Source organism: Leopardus geoffroyi, chromosome B1 (genome assembly GCF_018350155.1).
Source record: "Leopardus geoffroyi isolate Oge1 chromosome B1, O.geoffroyi_Oge1_pat1.0, whole genome shotgun sequence".
NCBI lineage: Eukaryota > Metazoa > Chordata > Mammalia > Carnivora > Felidae > Leopardus > Leopardus geoffroyi.
This window is the reverse complement of record NC_059327.1, coordinates 134,895,967-134,916,964: the sequence shown is the minus strand read 5'-3', so window position 1 is coordinate 134,916,964 and position 20,998 is coordinate 134,895,967. Positions and strand designations below refer to the sequence as shown.

The window sequence follows — 20,998 nt, the reverse complement described above, 5'->3', positions numbered from 1 at the left end:
AATTTATAGCCACAATATCCCTTCTGTCATTTACTCGGGTTGGTTATTTAAAAGGTAGTTCACACCTCCTTTCTGAGTAATTTACTATGCACCCTACCACGGGGCAGGGGTCATATAAAATGACTTTAAAAGTTGTGTGCTGTGGCTCTTTGCATATTTTTATTAGAGTGAGAGGCTCCTGGTTTTTTTGGCCCCAAAAACTTTGGTGCATAATTTAGTGTTTCTTTGCTGCAGCTCTTCCCCATCTTTACAGGAGGTCTTATACAATATTCTGTACTTCTATCAATAGTTGCAATATATACTGAACTATAATATCCTATGCAAAATTTAGATACAAATTCTGTATAAAAATGAGATTTTTATGAATCACCAAAAAACACACAATGATTTAGCTGAAAGGAGATTGTTTGTCTTCTCTTTAAGACAGCTAGGTAATACTACCAACAGTACCTAAGTGATTTGGCTTATTTAAAGCACACACACACACACACAGTCACACACACATGGAGTAGGCAGCTCAGAAATACAAATCAAATAACTAGGCTAGAGAAAGATGTTTTCACTGTTATATCACAAATCGATGGATTTCTGAGAAATCTCAATTATTTTTTAAAAGCTATGGCATCTGTAACAGGGCTTTGTATTTGTCAAATTACTTTATTTTATTTTATTCTAATGAAATCTGTCTATTCTAGCTCTTTCTTAAGTTTTTCTCTTGTAGGCATTAGCAATAGACGGTGGTCTGAAATTGCCAAAGGACAGACAATATTCAAAAGTCCCCCTCTGCAAATCTGAGTTTAAATATCCAGTGTTGGAGATGGAACAGGGTGCCTGCCCTAGCTTTGGTTGTTTGTGCGTGCGTGCGTGCGTGTGTGTGTGTGTGTGTGTGTGTGTATGAATCAGTGGCTTCTCACCATTTCTTTTTCTTTTTCTCTTTGGTTATAATAGGCTGCCATCTTAATTGCAGATACATTCTGACAAAACAAGAATAAAAGTGTGAGATAAAAGTTTATTTGAGTTGCAAGTTTATAGCAAGCATGAGTGCAAGTTGATTAGGAAGCCTGCAGTAAGACTGATAGGGAGAGTCTCATAAAAAATATATCATCATTATACTTTTGCATTTGAAACTGTTGAAATGCTTTCATTCCTTGCAAAGTGGATGACTTTGACAAAGGATCTGGCTGTTGCTCTTCCCCTTCTCACCACCATCCCTTCTCCTTGCCTCCCTTTTAAAAAATGGTAAAGGCAAAGGTGCTATTTAGGTCCTGCGAGAGTTCCGTGTGGGTGAAATGGAATAGTCCTTCGGAGCAGTCAAGATGATATTCCAGCCGCTTTGACAAATTTGCCAACATCTGTTCTGGAGTCATTTTTGCTGCACCAATCTGCCATTAACAAACAGTAAGGACTTTAATTAACTGAGAATACCAAGGAGTGAAACTCTGATAAAATGGCACCATCTGGAATAGAAAGATGTAAAATCCTCTCCTCAACCGTGTTGATAAGGGATTATATTAAAATGTGTCTTGATCACAAACGGTTCCCCTGCTGTGTAGGGTTAGTACCAAAGACGTTATGATTTGAAATACTTTACTCAGGTGTGCCAGCACATTAAAATGTAAATTTTCTGAGCTTCAGATTTTTCTTTTGGCCTTGTGTTAATGCTCCATTAGCACTCATTAATTTTGCTTGCTCCACAAAGAGTCATGTTGATCAACTTTGAGCTTCAAGAAAGAGGTCAGCCAGAACCTAGCAGCGTCCAAACCCTTGAGGGTTGTTCTTAACAAACTTGTTGGGAAATTTAATACACAGTCAGTCAGAATAATCTCTCAGAAAAATTCACTTGTGCACATAATCAGGGAATTTTGGATATGATTTCAGGGAGGGCTTCCTAGGCTCTCTGAAGGCCATTCATGCTATATCCACGGCTCCCAGATTAAATACCTCTTCCTCAGACTAACTCTTATTGTCTCTTATATAGGCAGCGTTATATCCATTTTATTCCAACAGCTTACCTCATTTAACTGCTTCATTTGTCCAGACTTTAAGATTCCTCAGCAAACATGGTGTTTGGACTTCGAAATTAAACGTGTTCCAACTTGGATTAGTCTAATGGTTTCCAACTGAATATATTTCACTACTGACCGGAAGGAGTGATAAATTAAATGGGTTGTAAGTCTTCAGTAGGTTTCCACTGATCCAACGTGAGGAACAGGGGGTAGAGCTTGAGGTTGATTCTCAGAGAATGTATGTTTGGGAGATTCCGTCACCTGCTTCTTAACAGGGAAACGGTGTTCTCTGCCAATGAAGTTAAAGTTCACTGCGGCTTAGTTTGTAGAGCAGGGTCATTATTGAAACCATTTTGTATTTGGCAACAGTGTTTGACAATCACGAATTACGTGGCCTAAATTATACATTCTACTTCTCAGTGCATTTGAGAGAAGGCTTTAGGGAACAGTCCTAACATGCCTGAAGTAAATGACATACTCAATTGTGTAACAATTGTTCTCTATGGAAGTGACTTGTTTTCCTAATTGGGGTTAGGTTAGGAATTCAGGGGAAGGTTGCTACATGGTCCGTTGATATCTGATAAGACAAGTACAGAAATGAGAGTGAAGAAATAAAGATTTTTCACCAGGTCTCTCATTAAACTATTATTATTTTCAGAAATTCATTTGGATAATCTCTAGTTCTAATTTTTCATCTGTAAAATGGAATACAATATATTTCTAGAATTAGGTAATTAAGAGAAAGCTAGTGACTCTCTCAAAATAGGCAGTTTTGCTACATATGGCTTTTTCCCAATACTAATCATTTTACATCAATCTGGATAAAGACCTACATTTTTTCAGGTGGTAGAGAAAAACCTAACAGAAGACCTATCTTCTACAGTTCTAGAACAACTATATTTACCTTTTTAAACAAATCAAAGGCCCTTCGTTGTCAGAAAAATATCTCCAACTAATATTACTGTCTTCAAGTTAGAGAGCCTTGTATATTTTGTAAAACTTTAAAATATTTGTAACAGTGTAATGTTAACCTTCTTACTGACTCAGTGCCAATCAGTTCCATTGTTTTTCTAATTATCTTAAATCAAACTGAAATTCAAGTCACCAGGATATTGAAGAAATAAAAATTCAGTCTTAGCCATTATTGTTCCTCCTCATATCATCTTTCCCACTCCCAAACATGGGGCTGTGTTAAAATTTCATGGACAGGACTCAGGTCTTTAACTCATACCACGCTGAAATGATCAATGACCAAACCACATAGTGTCCTGATGATGGATGATTCTGCTGCTTCCATGCCAAGATCACTGGGGGCTTTGGGTCTTTGTCCAGCCTTGAAGCCCAGAGGTCTAGGGACCAGCCAAGAGCTGTGTCATGTCACCATTCTCCTCCAGTTTTTATTCTCTCCCTGGGACATTTAAGCCCCAATATTTCAGTAAATTTTCTGACCTTAAGGGTGGCAACTTTGGTCTCTCATCTACTATGCATTTTTCTTTGTCTCTGTCTCTCATCACTGCCCACCCCCTCACCCAAACAATTTTCCTTTCCATGGGCCTTCATAAACACAAATTTGATCTCTTTCTTTGGGAGCCAAAGAGTTTTTTCTTACTAACTAACTAACTAACTAACTCTAACACCTATTTTTATTTACTTGTTAACAGTTTTACAGAGTTGTTTCTTCTTGTCATGAAAGAGACTGGATGTTCCATCTTTCTTGTATTTGCCCCCCCATTCCAAAAAGGTGCTTCTTACTTCAGTGTGATACTTTTGAAAATATTAGGTAGCAGGCATCGATATAAAGCAAGATCCTCAATGTTAAATAAGTCCTAGAGGTGATGAATCAGCATTTTCAGACCTTAGCATTCAAATTCAGTGTCCTGGCAGGCAGTGACTACCTCTCTGATCAGCACTGTTTTCTTAGTTAGCTTCCGTTCAACCACCCTACCACGTTACCCTTTCTTCGTTCAGTGTGAATCCCTCAGTCACTGACATCTTATTTCCTTGGATGCTTCTTCAGTTGCTCAGGTAAAAAGGAATTATGCTGCTAGTTGCCAGCATTTCTTAGTCTATCCCAGGGAGAGGTAGTCTGAAAGCTACATTTCTAGACATTCTAAAGTATTTCCTCCCCTCCGGTTCCCCTCTGCCCATTTATAATATTTTGTTCCTAAATGTTTTCAGAGAGAAGGAAGATCAAGATAAATTATCCTGACCGTGTGAACTATGAATCTAGAATTAAAGAAAGTTGGCCCTGGTGAGGCAGCTCTTTCTTAGTCTTGTTTTGAGATTCTGAATTTTACTTTTCATTCCTATTCTGCAATCTAAGTGTCCATATGTTAGTAATTATCTGCTTTAATTATAAAAGAAAAAGACCGAAAGGAATAGCAATTGAGTAAAGCAAAAAATAAATAAATAAATAAATAAATAAAAATAAACAAACAAACAAACAAACAAATAAATAAATAAGGCTTTCTTTGGTGAGAGAAGTTAGATGATTTTAAAGATTAATCTGTGAACAGAAAACAAGATTTTTTACATATGAACTGGAGATTATGCCTTCCTGGAAGTCATGGAAAGGGTCACTGTAGAATCATTCATATAATCTCTCCAACCTTTCATCAGATTTAAGGTTAGTAGCTATCATAAGCCTTGGGTAGAAAATCTTTACCAACAACACTCTTAAAGTTTTGGGGAAAGGCCAGCCCTATGGTTAACAAGTCTAGGACAGAAGGGCCTTTTATTAATACAGTGACAAACAGGATCAAAGACAGATTTTTCAGTCATCACTATAAACATTTATTGACATATATCTAGCCACCATTGTTAACATCTTTTTTTTTATTATTTTAATCACCCAATGCTCATCACAACAAGTGTACTCCTTAATCCCCAACACCTATTTTACCCATCACCCCATACACCTCCCTTCTGGAAACCATGAGTTTGTTCTCTATGGATAAGAGTCTGTTTCTTGGTTTGTCTTTCTCTCTTTTTGCCCCTTTGCTCGTTCATTTGGTTTATTAAATTCAATATATGAGTGAAATCATATAATATTTGTCTTTCTCTGACTTACTTCACTTAGCATTATACTCTCTAGCTTTATCCATGTCATTGCAAATGGCAAGCTTTCATTCTTTTTATGGCTGAATAATATTCCATTGTGTGTGTCTATATCTATCTGTATCTATATCTGTATCTATATCTATCTACATCTATCTATATCTATATCTTTATCTATATCTATATCTATATCTATCTATATCTATATGTAATCATCTATATATATATCATCTATATCTATATCTATATCATCTATCACATCTTCTTTACCCATGTATCAATCAATGGATACTTGGCTGTTTCTGTATCTTGGCTATTGTAAATAATGCTGCTATAAACATTGGGGTGCATGTATCCGTTTGAATTAGTGTTTTGGTATTCTTTGGGTATTTTTTTTAACTTTTTGAAGAACCTCCATAGTGTTTTCCATGGTGGCTATACCAGATTGCATTCCCACCAACAGTGCAAGAAGGTTCCTTTTTCTCCCCATCCTCATCAATACTTGTTGTTTCTTGTGTTGTTGATTTTAGCCGTTCTGAGAGGTGTGAGGTAATATCTCATTATAGTGTTTATTTGAATTTCCCTGATGATAATGATGATGAGTGTCATTTTATGTGTCTGCAGACTCCTTGTATGTCTTCTTTGGCAAAAAGTCTGCTCATTTCTTCTGCCCATTTTTTAGTTGGATTATTTGTTTTTTGGGTGTTGAGTTTTATAACTTCTTTATGTATCTTGGATACTAACCCTTTATTGGATATGTCATTTGCAAATACTTTCTCCCATTCTATAGATTGCCTTTTGGTTTTGTTGATTGTTTCCTTAGCTGTGCAGGAGATTTTTATCTTGATGATATCCCAATAGTTCATTTTTGCTTTTGTTTCCCTTGCCTCCAAGGACATATCTTAGAATCACTTTTGCTGTATCCTAGAGGTTTGGGACCATTTTTTTTTTCATTTCCATTTGTTTCTATTTCATTTTTAATTTCTTCTTTGATATCCTGGTTGACTCATTCATTGTTTAGTAACATGTTATTTAACCTCCAAGTATTTGTGATCTTGCTAGATTTTTTCTTGCTCACTTCTAATTTTATAGCATTATGGTTAAAAAAATGCATGGTATGATTTTGATCTTTTTCAATTTGTTGAAGTTTATTTTGTGACCTAATATATGATCATTTCTGGAGAATGTTGCATGTGCATTTGAAAAGAATGTGTATTCTGCTGTTTTAGGATGGAATGTTCTGAATATATCTGTTAAATCCGTCTTATCTAGTGTGACATTCAAAACTATTGTTTCCTTGTTGATTTTCTGTTTAGATGATCTGTCTATTGATGTAAATGGGGTGTTTAAAGTCCCTTACTATTATTGTAATATTATTGATTAGTTTGTGTTTGTTATTTTTTTTAAGTTTATTTATTTATTTTGAGAGACAGTGAGCAGGGGAGGGGCAGAGAGAGAGGGAGAGAGAGAATCACAGCATGGAGCCCAGTGCAGGGCTCAGAGTCACGAACCTTGAAATCATGACCTGAGACAAAATCAAGAGTCCGATGCTTAACCGACTGAGCCACCCATGTGCCCCAACTTTGTTTGTTATTAACTTTTTTATGTATTTGGGTGCTCTGTGTCGGGTGCATAAATATATACAATTGTTATATCTTCTTGTTGGATTGTCCCCTTTATTATTATATGGTGTCCCTTCTTTATCTCTTATCACAGTCTTTGTTTTAAAGTCTATTTTGATCGATCTAAGTATTGCTACTCTGGCTTTCTATGACATCCATTTGCATGATAAATGTTTCTCCATGCCTTCACATTCAATCTTCAGATGTCTTTAAGTCTGAAATGAATCTCTTATAGGCAGCATATAGATGGGTCTTGTTTTCTTATTCACTCTATTGCCCTATATTTTTTGATTGGAGCATTTAGTCCATTTACATTCAAAGTAATTATTGATAGATATGAATTTATTGCCATGTTACTTGTTTTCTGGTTGTTTTTGTGGTTTTTCCCATTCATCACTTTGAATATATCATGCCACTCCTTTTTGGCTTAGAAAGCTTCTGCTGAAAAATCCTCTGGTAGCTTTATGGGGTATCCTTTGTATACAACTGTCTTCTTCTGTCTTGCTGTTTTTAATATTTTTTCTTTACCATTGTATTTTGCCATTTTAATTACAATATGTCTTGGTGTGGATCTGTTTTTTTTTATTATATCGGGGGTTCTCTGTACTTCATAGATCTGGATATCTGTTTCCTCCCCCAGATTAGGTAAGTTTTCAGCCGTTATGTCTCCAAATAAGTTCTCTGCCCCCTTTCTCTCTTCTTCTGGGGTTCCTATAGTGCAAATGTTATTATATTTTATGGAGTCCCTGAGTTGCCTAAGTCTATTCTTGTTTTGTGTAGTTCTTCTTTCTCTCTTTTGTTCAGCTTGATTACTTCCCATTACTCTGTTTCCTAGGTCATTAATTCATTCCTCTGCTTCTTCCAGGCTGCTGTTCATTCCATCAAATATGTTTCTCATTTTGTTTATCGAGCCCTTTATTCTGCTTTTTCATTCCTTATCTGTGTTAATGGTCTTACTGATATCCTCCATTTTTTTCTCAAGTCCAGCGAGCATCCTTATAATCATTGCTTTAAATTCTCTATCAAGCATGTTACTTATATCTGTTTCAAAAGGCCTTGGCCTTTTCCTTTATTTGGGATAAAATCCTCTGTCTTCTCATTTTGTCTAAGTCTTTTTGCCTCTTTTTCTGTGTTAGGAAAGTCAGCTACATTTCCTGTTCTTGAGGGTAATGGCTTTATGAAGAAGAGGTCCTACAGTGCCCTGCAGTGTAGTGTTCCTTGTTCCCCAGGGCCTGGTGCTTCAGGGAATGTGTCCAATGTGTGCTGTGTGTGCTCTGGTGTTGTGTCCTGGCTGCTTCATTCTGCAGGCCAGTCATTTGCAGAGGCTCTTTTTGCCTGTTGTGGGCAGTGTTTGGTCCCTGGCCTGAATGTGGTGCATTTTAACTGGGTGTGCACTCTTGTCTTCTTATGAAATGAACCCTATTGTCACTTGCACCAGAAATGAAGCCTTGCAAAACACCCTCATCAGGAGACACAGTGCTGGCAGGGGTTTGGGCTGATCTTCTGAAGGAGGGAGTTTGACATGCTGGGACTGAGGCAAGCTTGACTGGGAAGAGCGGTTCCACTGGAGCACAGGGTGTGGTGACAGGTCTTGTGTAAGCAACTTAGGTTGCTTCCTAAACATCTGGTTCCTGCAGATGGCCCTGTGTTTATGATAAGAGGCAAGGGAGGTAAATGGTGCCTGCCAGTTCCTTTGTTCCTGGAGGGGTCTCTACATGAATGCTGCCTCTCTGTGACAAATTCCAAGATGAACAACTAACCTCCCCACTGTGCAACCCAGGCACTCTTCAGATCATTGTTTCCATGCTGTATGTCTGCATGCTGTTTGCCCTGCCTTCTCACTAAAAGCAGCCCCAATGCCTATGGGCTCTATCCCAGCCAAGCCTTTTAAAACTCCAGGCTTTAAGCCCTGCTGATTCAAGAACTCATGAAATTTGGGTTCTCTCGCTTTCTAAGTCAATTGTAGTGGGGCTTCCTTTTACCCATGCACTCCCCTGTGTGCCAGTGTGTCCCTCACCCTTTTCAAGTTCATTCTCCACTGCAGTGGCCATGATCCATTTCTCTCTCAAGCCTTATCTCCACACTTCCTACCTTCTTCAGTGTGACCTCTTTTCTACCTTAAGTTGTGAAGTTTGTTCTGCCAGTCTTCAGGTTGATTTCTGGGGCATGTAGGATGATTTGGTAGTTATCCAGTTGTATTAATGGGACAAGGTGATCCTAGGGTCCTCCTACTCCACCACCATCTTTCTTCCTCCTCCCCATTATCAACATTATTAACATTTTATGGATTTCTGTATTACATATTGAAAGGAGTTTAAATTCAAATACAAAACGAGCCCTTCCATTTGAATAAAGGTGAGAAAGAAGATATTATATAAAATTAGGAAAAGAAACAATCATATCTAGCTAGTTATATTGAGATTCATATATCAGGGTGTTCATTACATAGACAATAAATGCATTATTCGTGTGATTCATTAAATAAGTATTTTAGGTAAGACAGAGAAATGCTTTATTTTATTTAATGCTTAGTCACTTATAAAAAGTGACAATGCAACTGAATATATTTGTACATGTAGAAGTTTATTTACCATTCTCTGCTAAAGAACCCCTTCCCTTTTTTCAAGTACAGAATCTACTGTGGACCTCCAGTGCTCAGTTCTAACACCCTTTATTGTTGCGTAAAGTTTCTGGCTTACAGAACATCCTGGAGAGGCAGTCTTAGAAGATAAAGGAAGCTGTTGGTAGAATGGCAAGAATGGGACTTTTCAAACCTGAGGAGTGATAAGTGGTACAAGTGGGTTAGTTCTGGGTAGGGGGGAGGGGAAATGCCAAAGATAGACTGCGAAGGGCAGGGAACATGTATGTCTAGCAATGAGATTTCTCTTTCTCTCATTTCTCTGTATTCAACTCCCAGCATTGAAATATCCCCTGGGGTCCCCCAAAGGTATTTTGAAAGTACATGGTCTTTGGAGTTGAATCCTGATTCATCACCTGCTAGGTATGTAATTTGGGGCAAGCTACTTAAATTTTTGAGACTCAATTTTCCTCATCTGTAACATGAGGATTATAAAATGAGATAAAATGAATCTATCTCTCAGGGCTGTTGGGAAGATAATAAAAATGTATGTAAAATCCTTGGAATATAAGTAATGCTCAATAAATGGTAGACATTATTACTGAGAGTTTCTTTTTAAAAATTTCAGCTTCGCTTTTGATATAAGTGAATTACCAACTTTGTTAGACAATATCTTCTTCATCTTTAATTTTCAACACCAAATAGCTCTGTGACTTTGAGAAATGCCCTTACCTTTTATATGATTCAATTTTTTCACAGATGAAATAATAGGGATAATATCTTGGGTAACACTGGAGCTCTGTAAGACTGTGGTGCTATCCACTTTGTTCTTGATCATAATTAAAGCAAGGTACAGGCACATGCACTATATTTCATAATGCGGCGCAGCACAGGCCTCAGCAGCATGGACTCTGGAGGCAGTAACCTGAATTTCTGCTTATAGTTCCTCCACTTAACAGGGCTGAGTGATCTGTCAAGTCACTTTGCTCTTTTATGCCTCAGTTTCTTCCTTTTCTGGACTTCCTTTGCACAAATTAATTTTCCAATGGTATTATAGAGAGCATCTTTCATCCTCAAACTTCTGTTGCCTCATATTCTAGTGGTGCTCTACTTTTCTAATGCTATAAATGGTCCTAATAAAAGTATTAAATTGTTTGACCACAAGCTGGCTAACCACCAACACTTCATTCTCTCACCCCAATCAAACAAAAAAAAATGTTTCTAGACTGTCGTTTTTCTTTTAGTTATAGAGATATAGAATTATTATAGCAAATGTTTACTGGAAATTTGAGGTATTGCCACAAGAAATTAAATGTTAATAAAATCATTGACACAGAAAAGAGAGTATGAAGATCTCTTAATCAATACTGTCTCAGTATTTCCATATTCATGAAAGGTTTGGAACACTTGGTTTCCTACATTAACCCTCTGCTCTAGTGAACAGGAAAAATATTGTTTAATGAATATCTTCAACTTAGTAATAAGATAAGGATTTGAACTACATGGCCACTGGCATCTTTTCTAATGCTGAGATCCTATGATTTTTATGTCTTTCTTGAGAAGTTTATTGGCTATTAAAAATGGCAGCATCTGCAATGATCCCTAGACATGTAACTAGTGTGGGTCAAAAGGCTTTGTCCCAAGATGCTGAGTTGCAAATTATATAAAATATTCTTAATAAAAATCTTTAAGTGATGCAAATCTTAAAGCTTTTCTTCCCGTTAGCAGATGTTTTCCCATTATTCCTCATCCTAGGGGTGAGTTTATCCCAGAACTTGAGATTCAGCAACTACTGAATATAGATGGAGATAGTCTTGGTCAAAGGCAATGAACTTCCCAGCCCAGAGAGACTTGGTATTCAAGGAGTGCACCCTATTATCTACCATCTCCACTGCCTCTCATATTCATGCCACTTCTAAGTTGGTTCCACTCTAAAATTTCTTTTTTTCTAATATTCAGGATCACAACAGGGGGTGATTGTTTTTATCATCAAAAGAATCTCAATTAGATGTCAACAGATCCCTTTAAGTACACCCCACCCTGCTTCTAATATAATTGAAACCATAACATTCAAAACTTTCTTGAGGAAGTAAAAACTTTGTTTTGTACATCTTTTCATTAGGAAGAAATAGGCCTCCACTTTAGCTTCCTTTCCTATTCTTCTTTCTCCTCAGTGACATCATTTGTTTTTTCTTCTCTACAGCCAGTTAACAACATTCATTGATCCCCATTGTGGGTAGAGATGTTTATTACCTCCACTATTGCCTGTGCCCATTTGTTCATTCCTGGTCTTGCCCTCTCTCTCAAGATGTTGCAATAGCCCTCTTCATAACAGATTGTTTGCCATTGTACAGATTCTTTTTTGTTGTTGTTTTAATGGGGAATGCCATGGGACTTGTGGAAGAAAGTAGTTATCAGAAGAAATATTTTGAGAACCACTCTTGAGCCAGTTTGAAAAGTTGTGCAGCTAAGGAGGCTGTCTTGAAGGCTTATGAATTCAGTTTTTTGATGTCATTCCTTTATACTGTGCTTTATGAATAAATATTGGAATGAATTGATGGTAATATGTCTTTATATTATGTTATTATTTATACTTCCTAGCAGTAAAAGCTACGGAGCTCATTTTAAAATCAGTGATAATCAATATAACACCAAAGTTGCAAAATTTAGAGCAGATTAACATATAATGACAATTCCTTAGATTCTCAGTTTACGTGCCATTTCAACATCCACTATCTGGGTGGGATCTCATTTGACAGGTAAGGAAATTGAGACCTAGGGAGGGAAGTGATTTGCCCAGGATTGCTCAGTTAGTAAGTGGCAGAGTTCACCACCAAAACTTAAAACCAAAAATATATGGCTATGATTTAACTATTGAAAAGTAAAATGCTCGATTTATGTGGATTTGGTCTTGCTATTTCTCCAGGTGCTCAAGTGTTATTTTAGCAAGCAAACAGATAAAGCAGTAGCAAGTGAATGAATCTTAGGCTGTGTTCAAAAATTCTTGACAGGCGTCAAGCCTTCTATCTACACCAAGGACCCAAGTCTGCCATTTAATGAACAGGATGATGTTTGTTTATTTTCTTTAAGCCTGAGTTCTCCACCAACTGGCTCCTAGGTCAGAAAGATATATGAAACACAAACAAAAGTGCAAGTAAGGCCTATCATCAGCAATGCAATCTCACCCCCTGGTACCCTGCTCACCTTAAAGAAATTTATATTGACATTACGGAAGAGATCTCCCTAAATTATGTGCTCAATCAAGATCACATTTTAGAAGACAATAGATTTTCCTGGTCACATAAAGATTTTAGCTTACCATTCTGCTTCTTGAAATAAGCACTTATCCCCAAATTATTACGATATTGTCATGAATGTATATAAGGCTGTTTATATTTGCACCATATCCATTCTCTATATTTGAGGTTATACACATACCTGCCATTTCCTCTATCTCCTTTTTTAATATTTTAAAAATGAGTGACACTATTCTACATTTTCCATACGTTATAATAGTAGAGCATCTAGAATTTTTTTATGTGTACTCATGAATATTTTTAATGCAAATGGTGAGAGTTATGGTGATAAAAGCTCTGGAGACTGAATTTTTCCAAGTACAGAGATTGTAAACATGGTGAATTCGCTTTATCAAGAAATATTCCCAAACATGCTGATTTTTTCTTTTCTTGTCTTTTCTTCCTTCCTTCCTTCCTTCCTTCCTTCCTTCCTTCCTTCCTTCCTTCCCTTCTTCTACATGGTAGTAATGGCCCTTGTAAGACATTATAAAATGGAAAAAGATCGGGAAGAAAATAAACTTACTATAATCTCAGTGTCTAGAGATTAAAACTTCAGGTTTTTCTGTATTATTAAATATATAATATAAAATTCAGATAACATTATATACACTGTTTTCTAATATACTTTACTCATTAAATGTACCATAAAGCATTTAAAAGCTCCTAAATAGTGCTCTAAATTTCAGTTATTATTCTACTATGACATATCTTTTTTTTTTTTTAATTTTTTTTTTCCAACGTTTATTTATTTTTGGGACAGAGAGAGACAGAGCATGAACGGGGGAGGGGCAGAGAGAGAGGGAGACACAGAATCGGAAACAGGCTCCAGGCTCTGAGCCATCAGCCCAGAGCCCGAAACGGGGCTCGAACTCCCGGACCGCGAGATCGTGACCTGGCTGAAGTCGGACGCTCAACCGACTGCGCCACCCAGGCGCCCCTCTACTATGACATATCTTGAGAAAGAAGAACAAAGCTGGAGGGATCACAATTCCAGATTTCAAGATATACTGCAAAGCTATAGTAATCAAAACAGTATGGTACTGGCACAAAAATAAAAACAGATCAGTGGAACAAAATAGGCAGTCCAGAAATAAACCCTTGCTTATATGGTCAATTAATCTACAACAAAGGAAATAAGAATATACAGTGGGGAAAAGATAGTCTTTTCAATAAATGGTATTGGGGAAAAATGGACATCTCTATGCAAAATAATGAAACTGGATCACTTTCTTACACCATACTCAAAATTAAACTGAAAAAAGATTAAAGACCTAAATATAAGACTGAAAACCATAAAACTTCTGAAAGAAAACATGGACAGTAAACTCTTGGACATCAGTCTCAGTAATATTTTTTTGGATCTGTCTCCTCAGGCAAGGGAAGCAAAAGCAAAAATAAACAATTGAGACTACATCAAAATAAAAAGCTTCTGCACAGTGAAGGAAACCATCAACAAAAGAAAAAAAAAAACAACCTACTGAATATGAAGAGATATTTACAAATGTTATATCCATAAGAGGCTAATATCCAAAATATACAAAGAACTTAAAGAACTCAACACCAAAATACCAAACAGTCTGATTAAATAAAGGGCAGAGGACCTGAATAGAGATTTTTTTCCAAAGAAGACCTACAGATGGCCAATAGACACATGGAAAGATGCTCAACATCACTAATCATAAGGGAATTACAAATCAGAACCATAATGAGATATCACCTCACACCTGTCAGAATAGCTAGAAAAAGACAAGAAATAACAAATGTTGGCAAAGATGTGAAGAAAAGGGAACCTTGTGCATTGTTGGTGGGAATGCAAAATACTAGCCACTACAGAAATGCATATGGAGGTTCCCCCCAAATTAAAAATAGGACTACTATATGATCCAGCAGTTTTACTTCTGTGTATTTATCTGAAGAAAATGAGAATACTAATCCAAACGGACAGGTGCACTCCTATGTTAACTGCAACATTATTTGTAACAGCAAAGATTTGGAGGCAACCTGTGTCCACCAGTAGATGAACGAATGGATAAAGAAGATGTTAATACACACACACACACACGCATGCACACGTACACGCACACAAGAATATTATGTGGCCAGGAAAAATATTATGTAGCCATTTGCAACAGCATGGATGTATCTAGAGGGTGTAAATGCTAAGTGAAATAAGTCAGACAGACAAAAACAAATACCATGTGATTCTACTTATATGTGGAATCTAAAAAACAGACAAGCAGAAACAGACTCATGAATACAAACAAACTGGTGATTGACAGAGGGGAGGGAATTGGGGGACTGGGCAAAAAAGGTAAAGGGGATGAAAAGACTTCCAGTATGGGCACCTGGGTGGCTCAGTAGGTTAAGCGTCCAACTTCAGCTCAGGTCATGATCTTGTAGTCTGTGGGTTTGAGCCCCGCATTGGGCTCTGAGCTGACAGGTTTGGATTCTGCTTTGGATTCTGTCTCTCCCTCTCTTTCTGCCCCTCTCCCACTCACACTTTGTCTCTCTCTCAAAAAAAATTTTTTTTAATTAAAAAAAATGTATAGAGTTAAAAAAATATTTTCAGTTATAAAATATAATAAGTCATGGGGAGGTAAAGCAGGGCATGGGAATGTAGTAAATAATCATGTAATAACTAAACAAATGATAGCAACTAAAAACACTCAGGAATTCCTTCCCCTGTGTTCATAAAGGGATAATTTCCAGGGTTTTTCCCTCTTTATCCATTCTTGTAAGTATTTCTTTTTCAAAAACTTCTTGAATGTATTTAGAAAAGCTTTCAGCAAAACCAAGGCAGTGATTCATCACATCTTAGAGTAGAAAAGGTGTTAATAGGTACATCTTTTTGCATCCAGGAAAAATTACCATTCAATAAAAAAATTATATTTAAAAATATAGTAAATTAGGAAGTGTTCATTTTCATGATTTTAACTATATTTGGAGTAAGAGACTTCACATACATATCTTTAAGCATCCACACAAAATGCTTGAAATGCTAAAAACTTATACCTTTCAGATTACTCTAAATTTTTCCCAAAGTGACCTTTATTGTTTTAACAGTAATTACTCTCCATGGCTAATAGGTATTATCATGTGGGGTTGTTTCTAAGGCCTAAGGAAAGGAATCGAATTAAAGGGAGTGGCAGGGAAAAATGTGTTAGAAAAATACTTTTTCTCTTTGGTTGCAAATTGGAAACAACTCCATCCTGCTCATCCATGAACCCAGTTCCCTCCAGTAGGAGGGATTCTATGGATTTCAAGCCAGACCTCCTTGAGGATGAAGGTAAACACTGCCACTAGACACATCAGGAAGATGTCATTTCCTTCCTTTCTTTCTTTCTTTCTTTCTTTCTTTCTTTCTTTCTTTCTTTCTTCTTTCTTTCTTTTTTGTGAGAGAGATACAGACACAGAGAGAGAGAGGGAGGGAAAGGGGCAGAGGGAGAAGGAGAGAAAATCTTAAGCAGGCTCCACACAAAACACAGGGTTCAATCTCATGACTGCGAGATCATGACCTGAGCTGAAATCAAGAGTCAGATGCTAAACTGACTGAGCCACCCAGGAACCCCAGAGAGATGTCATTATTAGGCAAGGCAACAGGAACCAAACAAAAAACCAGAACATCTTATTTACTTTCTTCACCTATTACTAATGTTGACCCCTGTTTCCAAATGCCTTCTTCTTCATACGTTTGAACTTTAACCAAGTTTCTTTTCAAGATGTGCTTCTGAAACAAGGATTTCAAAATTTAAATAAAGAAATGAAAGTTCTTAGATCAAGAAAGTGAGGAGGCAATGTGCTTTTATTTCCTCCTGTGGAATTACACTCAGGCAAACACTACCTGTGGTGTTTGAAAAGCAAAATACCTTAACGCGACAAATTTATAATTCAAAGAAAGTGCCAAAAACTGTTTTCATTTGTATTATTTATGACATGAGAGATAATTGAAAGCTTGCTTCAATAGTTTCTTTTCTTTTTAAAAAAAATAATTTTGACTGGCTGTTCATCCTTTTTTTCATTCAGAAATAAGATGGGTTTGGGAATGAGACAAAGCAGCCTTTTTACTTTACCAAATGTTATATTTGTCATTAGCAGCTTCCCAATAGATTCACTCCTTTATTTCACTTCCTCTTTAGTTAAATATGATTCCATGAGAACAAGGGGGTTGTAGTGAGTGCCAAAATGTATATTGTAAGCAAAAGTAGCAAGGAAATGAACAAGTAACTGAAGGTCCCTGGTCTACTTTTACTTGGGTTGATCGGTTGTGTAGGATGCTGTGGTTTTGTTTTTTCCATTCAGAATTTAACTTGAAAAATTGATATTAAAGTACCTGCATTTATTCCCTTTTTCCACTATTTACTTTGACTTATTACTAACTTAGTGGCCCAGTTATACTTTTCTCTTTAATAAAAATATCTGAGACAAACTGATTCTATCTGCAAGACTGCCAGACGAATCGTTTTCTTTCTAAAACTAGATTTAGGAAGAAGGAGAAGGCTAGTTTTATGAAGGCATTTTGGATGGTGCACTTTGCAGATGGCAATGTTAAAAGCAGAGGTATAATTAGACACTGGCATTCTCAGAAAAGATTTCGAAAATCTAGAAAAGGGAGAGATCAAAGGCAGGAATATAGGATATGATATGAATTGGCTTGCGTATACAACTTCAGCTGGGAATGCCACTTAAAAAGGGGACAGCCAAGGGGCCCCTGGGTGGCTCAGTTGGTTAAGCGTCCAACTTGGGCTCAGGTCGTGATCTCACGGTTTGTGGATTCGAGCCCTACTTCAGGGTCTGTGCTGACAGCTCAGAGCCTGGAGCCTGGTTTGGATTCTGTGTCTCCCTCTCTCTCTCTATCCCTCCCCCACCTGCACACTATTTCTCTCTCTCTCTCTCCCTCAAAAAATAAATAAACATTTAAAAAATCTTAAAAAGTGGGGGGCAGCCAAAACAGATACCATGTAGGGCTGCAGTTTGGTCCCTGCCTCTGCTTTCAAATAAAATAGGTAGAACGAATCTGACATTTTATGAATATCCTCAGATCCAGGGGACTGAAAATTATGACTCTTCTACTATACTCCAAACTACAGTTGAAAACATGACTTTCCTGCTACATTTAATGGTAAGACATTACCTTGCTTTCTTGTGGGCATTCCTAAGGATCAGTAATTTAAACAAAATAAAATACAATAATGCGTTTAGTGGATGTTGAAAAACAGAAAGCTATTCTGCTCTAGAGAAAGACCTCAGAATCTGCTTGAAGACCTCAGAATCAATTTGAAGACAGGCAGGATCAAATTATTAAAAAAAAGAATTGTTTGCATATATTAAAATGTTTTCCCTGTATCCTACAACTGTATTATTTAAAAAATCAAAATGCGTTTTCCTAAAAAATGTCTGCACTCCTTATAAAAGTTAACTTGCCCAATAAATAACCTCAAGAAGTTTCCTTGAAAATTTGCCTTCTTGCCTTCCCTACCCCATTTGAAAACCAAATTTTATTTCCTTTCTATTTCCAAGAAAGTTATAAATAAACCAATTTTCTCTGAATATGGGACTCTAGGCCATGCTGACCTCCACAGTAATTCGAGCTCCACCACTCACCAGTAACAATGTGCAGTCTGTTTCATTTCATCTGTGAAATGGGAATAATAATGACTACCATGTAGGACTACTGTGAGCATTAACTCAGAGAATATCTGTGAAGCTCCCAGCCCTGTGTATCTCATGAGACAGGCACTCACATTGTTAGTTCCCTTCTGGTTCCCCATTAGTCTCCCTTCTTTTTTTTTTTTTTTTTTTTTTAATGTTTATTTATTTTTGAGAGAGAGAGAGAGACAGAGTGTGAGCGGGGGAGGGGCAGAGAGAGAGAGGGAGACACAGAATCTGAAGCAGGCTCCAGGCTCTAAGCTGTCAGCATGGACCCTGACTGGGGGCTCCCAGCACCGTGAGATCAAGACCAGAGTCCAAGTCTGACACTTAACAACCTAGCCACCTAGGCGTCCCTAGTCTCCCTTCTTGGTCCCCCCCTCCCTACAACTACCTAGTCTCTAAATAATGCATATGTAATTGTTAGGACACCAGCACGAATGCCCAGAAGTGTTTGTCACTGAATTAACTCAGCAGTGAATCTGGCATTGCACCCCAACCTTTCCCCTTCCTCAATCCCTTTGGGCAACCCCTCCCTCAAATACCTGAGCTACACCCTGACCCCAGGTGAACTGTGAAACTGGCTATCACATGAGCATTTTCTCTCAGGGTTTCAGCTGGTCTGGTTCTGCCTCAAAGACCAGACGGAGCTCATGTGCTCATGTTGCTCACAATTAACTGACTCTGGACATGTGGTCACTGCCATCAAGACCCGCCCCAAGGAGAACAGCAGTTCAATGAAATCTTAAACTCTATTTATAGACCACTTGAAACAAACACTTTCCTGTGAAGCCTAAGGAATCCTTTTTGAGAACAGGAAAGAAATTCACTAGTCCCAGTACTAACAGGCAACTGAAGGGAGGAAAATGCAGCAAGTCTGTGCTTTTCCAGTGTTCTACAATTTACAAAGCATTTGCTTCTGCTTGTTCTCCCATTTCACCCTGACACCATCCCAGGAGGCAGACAAAGCAGACACTAGTAAAAAAAAAACAAAACCCATTTTATAGATTACAAAACTGATGCCTGGGAGGTTCAGGGAGTTGCTTACATTCATATGGCTGGTGAGTGGTGGTGGTTAGAGAAAGAGGGGAGAGGAAAGTGGTAAAGGGAGAACTGTTTTCTGTTCATGCAATCAACCTAAACTTCAGTAAGTAATTATTTACCAATAAGAAAAAATACACAGGCAAGATAATTGTTTCAAAATGTACCTGCAAGCTTAAAAAATTGTTCCTTCTCCACTTCTAATAGGAAAACCAAAATATGAGAAATAAACACTCAGGGAGATTCTCCAGGGAAACATTTATAAACATGTTTGTATCTGTCTATAACATATACATACAGAACATACATACATAAAATACATACCTGTATTTTAGGAAGAAATTCCTTCTTGAAACCTCTCCAGATTAAAATGTGCCTATGTCAAGACTAATCTTGAAAAAGATGATAGGAATTTTTACGAGAAATTTTCATTGATTCTGCCAATCAGCTCTGAATGTATACATCTTTACCATCTTTTTAGTGTGGGAGGGTGTTTGCATAAGTCCAGTATATGCATAAAAAGCAAGACTTCACTAATATGAATTAGTTTATTACCAGAAATGAGTTTGCTCTATAAAGTTATTTTATTTTGATTTTAGCAAATAATTTTTAAGCTTTGTTACCTGGAAAGGGTATACAAAAACTTTTTGTCTTGAGAAGTACGTCTGGATAATTTAGAATAGCTACACTAAAATCTGTGTGTGTGTGTGTGTGTGTGTGTGTGTGTGTGTGTGTGTGTGAGAGAGAGAGAGAGAGACAGAGACAGAGACAGAGACAGAGATTGAGGGAGTGAGAGAGATTACGGTTTAAAGAGTACCGCTGGGTTAGCAAATTGGCTCAGTGCCACTGGGGGATTTTCAGATTTACCAATTCTCTGCCTATTGTTGCAGCTCTGATTTATGGACTTTGGAATCTCTTGAAAGGCAAAGCGTCTGGAGTTTAGGGTCTTTCCTTGCCAGTCCCTCCATTTCCCCTATACTGTTTTTGCCCATGTTCACCTTGTGCCGACCTTGCAGGACTCAGCGTTTTTACCTGAGCTCAGTAGCTGGGGAGCCCACTAGTGCTGGGGAGAGGGCAGTGGTTTCCATTCCTGGGTGATGGAGTCATGGGAGAAACTGCAGCGAACCAACGGAGAGTAGGACCGGAGCCGGGCTCCAATGTGCTTTAAGCGGCTCAGGACAGAGCAGCTGTTCTGGTCTCCCAGCCTGCAAGTGCTGCCTGCATTTGTCACTGACCACTGAAGTGTGTGTTTGTGCAAGGTGAGAGCTGGGTGCTTTCTCATTAATTTGGAGACAAATTGCCAGGTATTGCTGTTTATTGTGTTTGATAATTTGGGGATATTTAGATCACCACAAAGCCAGGACCTAGACTGCGTGTGGTTTTATTTATACCCTTGTTTTCTGTCACGATCCATTCAGCTCTCCACAGTGTCAAATTGTGGCAATGGATTGGACACAGTGCTGTTCTTACCCTGAAATGTGATCAGTTTAGTGCTGTTTTCTTGGATTTTTTTTCATTAATTGCTGCTGCCAAATTACCTAGCTGTTCATATACAGAATTCCCATGCTGATCTGAAAGCACATGAAAACTGCTTCGGACATAAATCGGAATTGCTAGTTGTTGGGAGTTCTTGCTGTGGTGTTTTCTTTGCTTCCCCCACATTTTAGTGGTTGAAACTTTGCGGAGAGCAGAGTGCCTTGGGCTCTGATCTGGTGATAGAAGTAACATGGGAGTTTCTGTGTTTTTGCTCGT

The 20,998-nt window shown here is 37.6% G+C and overlaps 1 protein-coding gene across 8 annotated transcripts in view; it reads left to right on the top strand.

Annotated features, from left to right (window-relative positions):
* The window catches only part of ARHGAP24 (Rho GTPase activating protein 24), a 674,755-nt gene that overhangs the window by 481,935 nt on the left and 171,822 nt on the right, over window positions 1-20,998 (top strand). Inside the window, exon 1 of one of the 8 annotated variants that reach the window (XM_045473455.1) lies at window positions 20,241-20,550. The exons of 6 other annotated variants lie outside the window; for them this stretch is intronic. The gene's annotated coding sequence lies outside the window, so the exon portion shown is untranslated. Of the gene's footprint in view, window positions 1-20,240; window positions 20,551-20,998 lie in introns of those variants that run through there. One more of the 8 variants, XM_045473456.1, reaches the window with a different exon arrangement.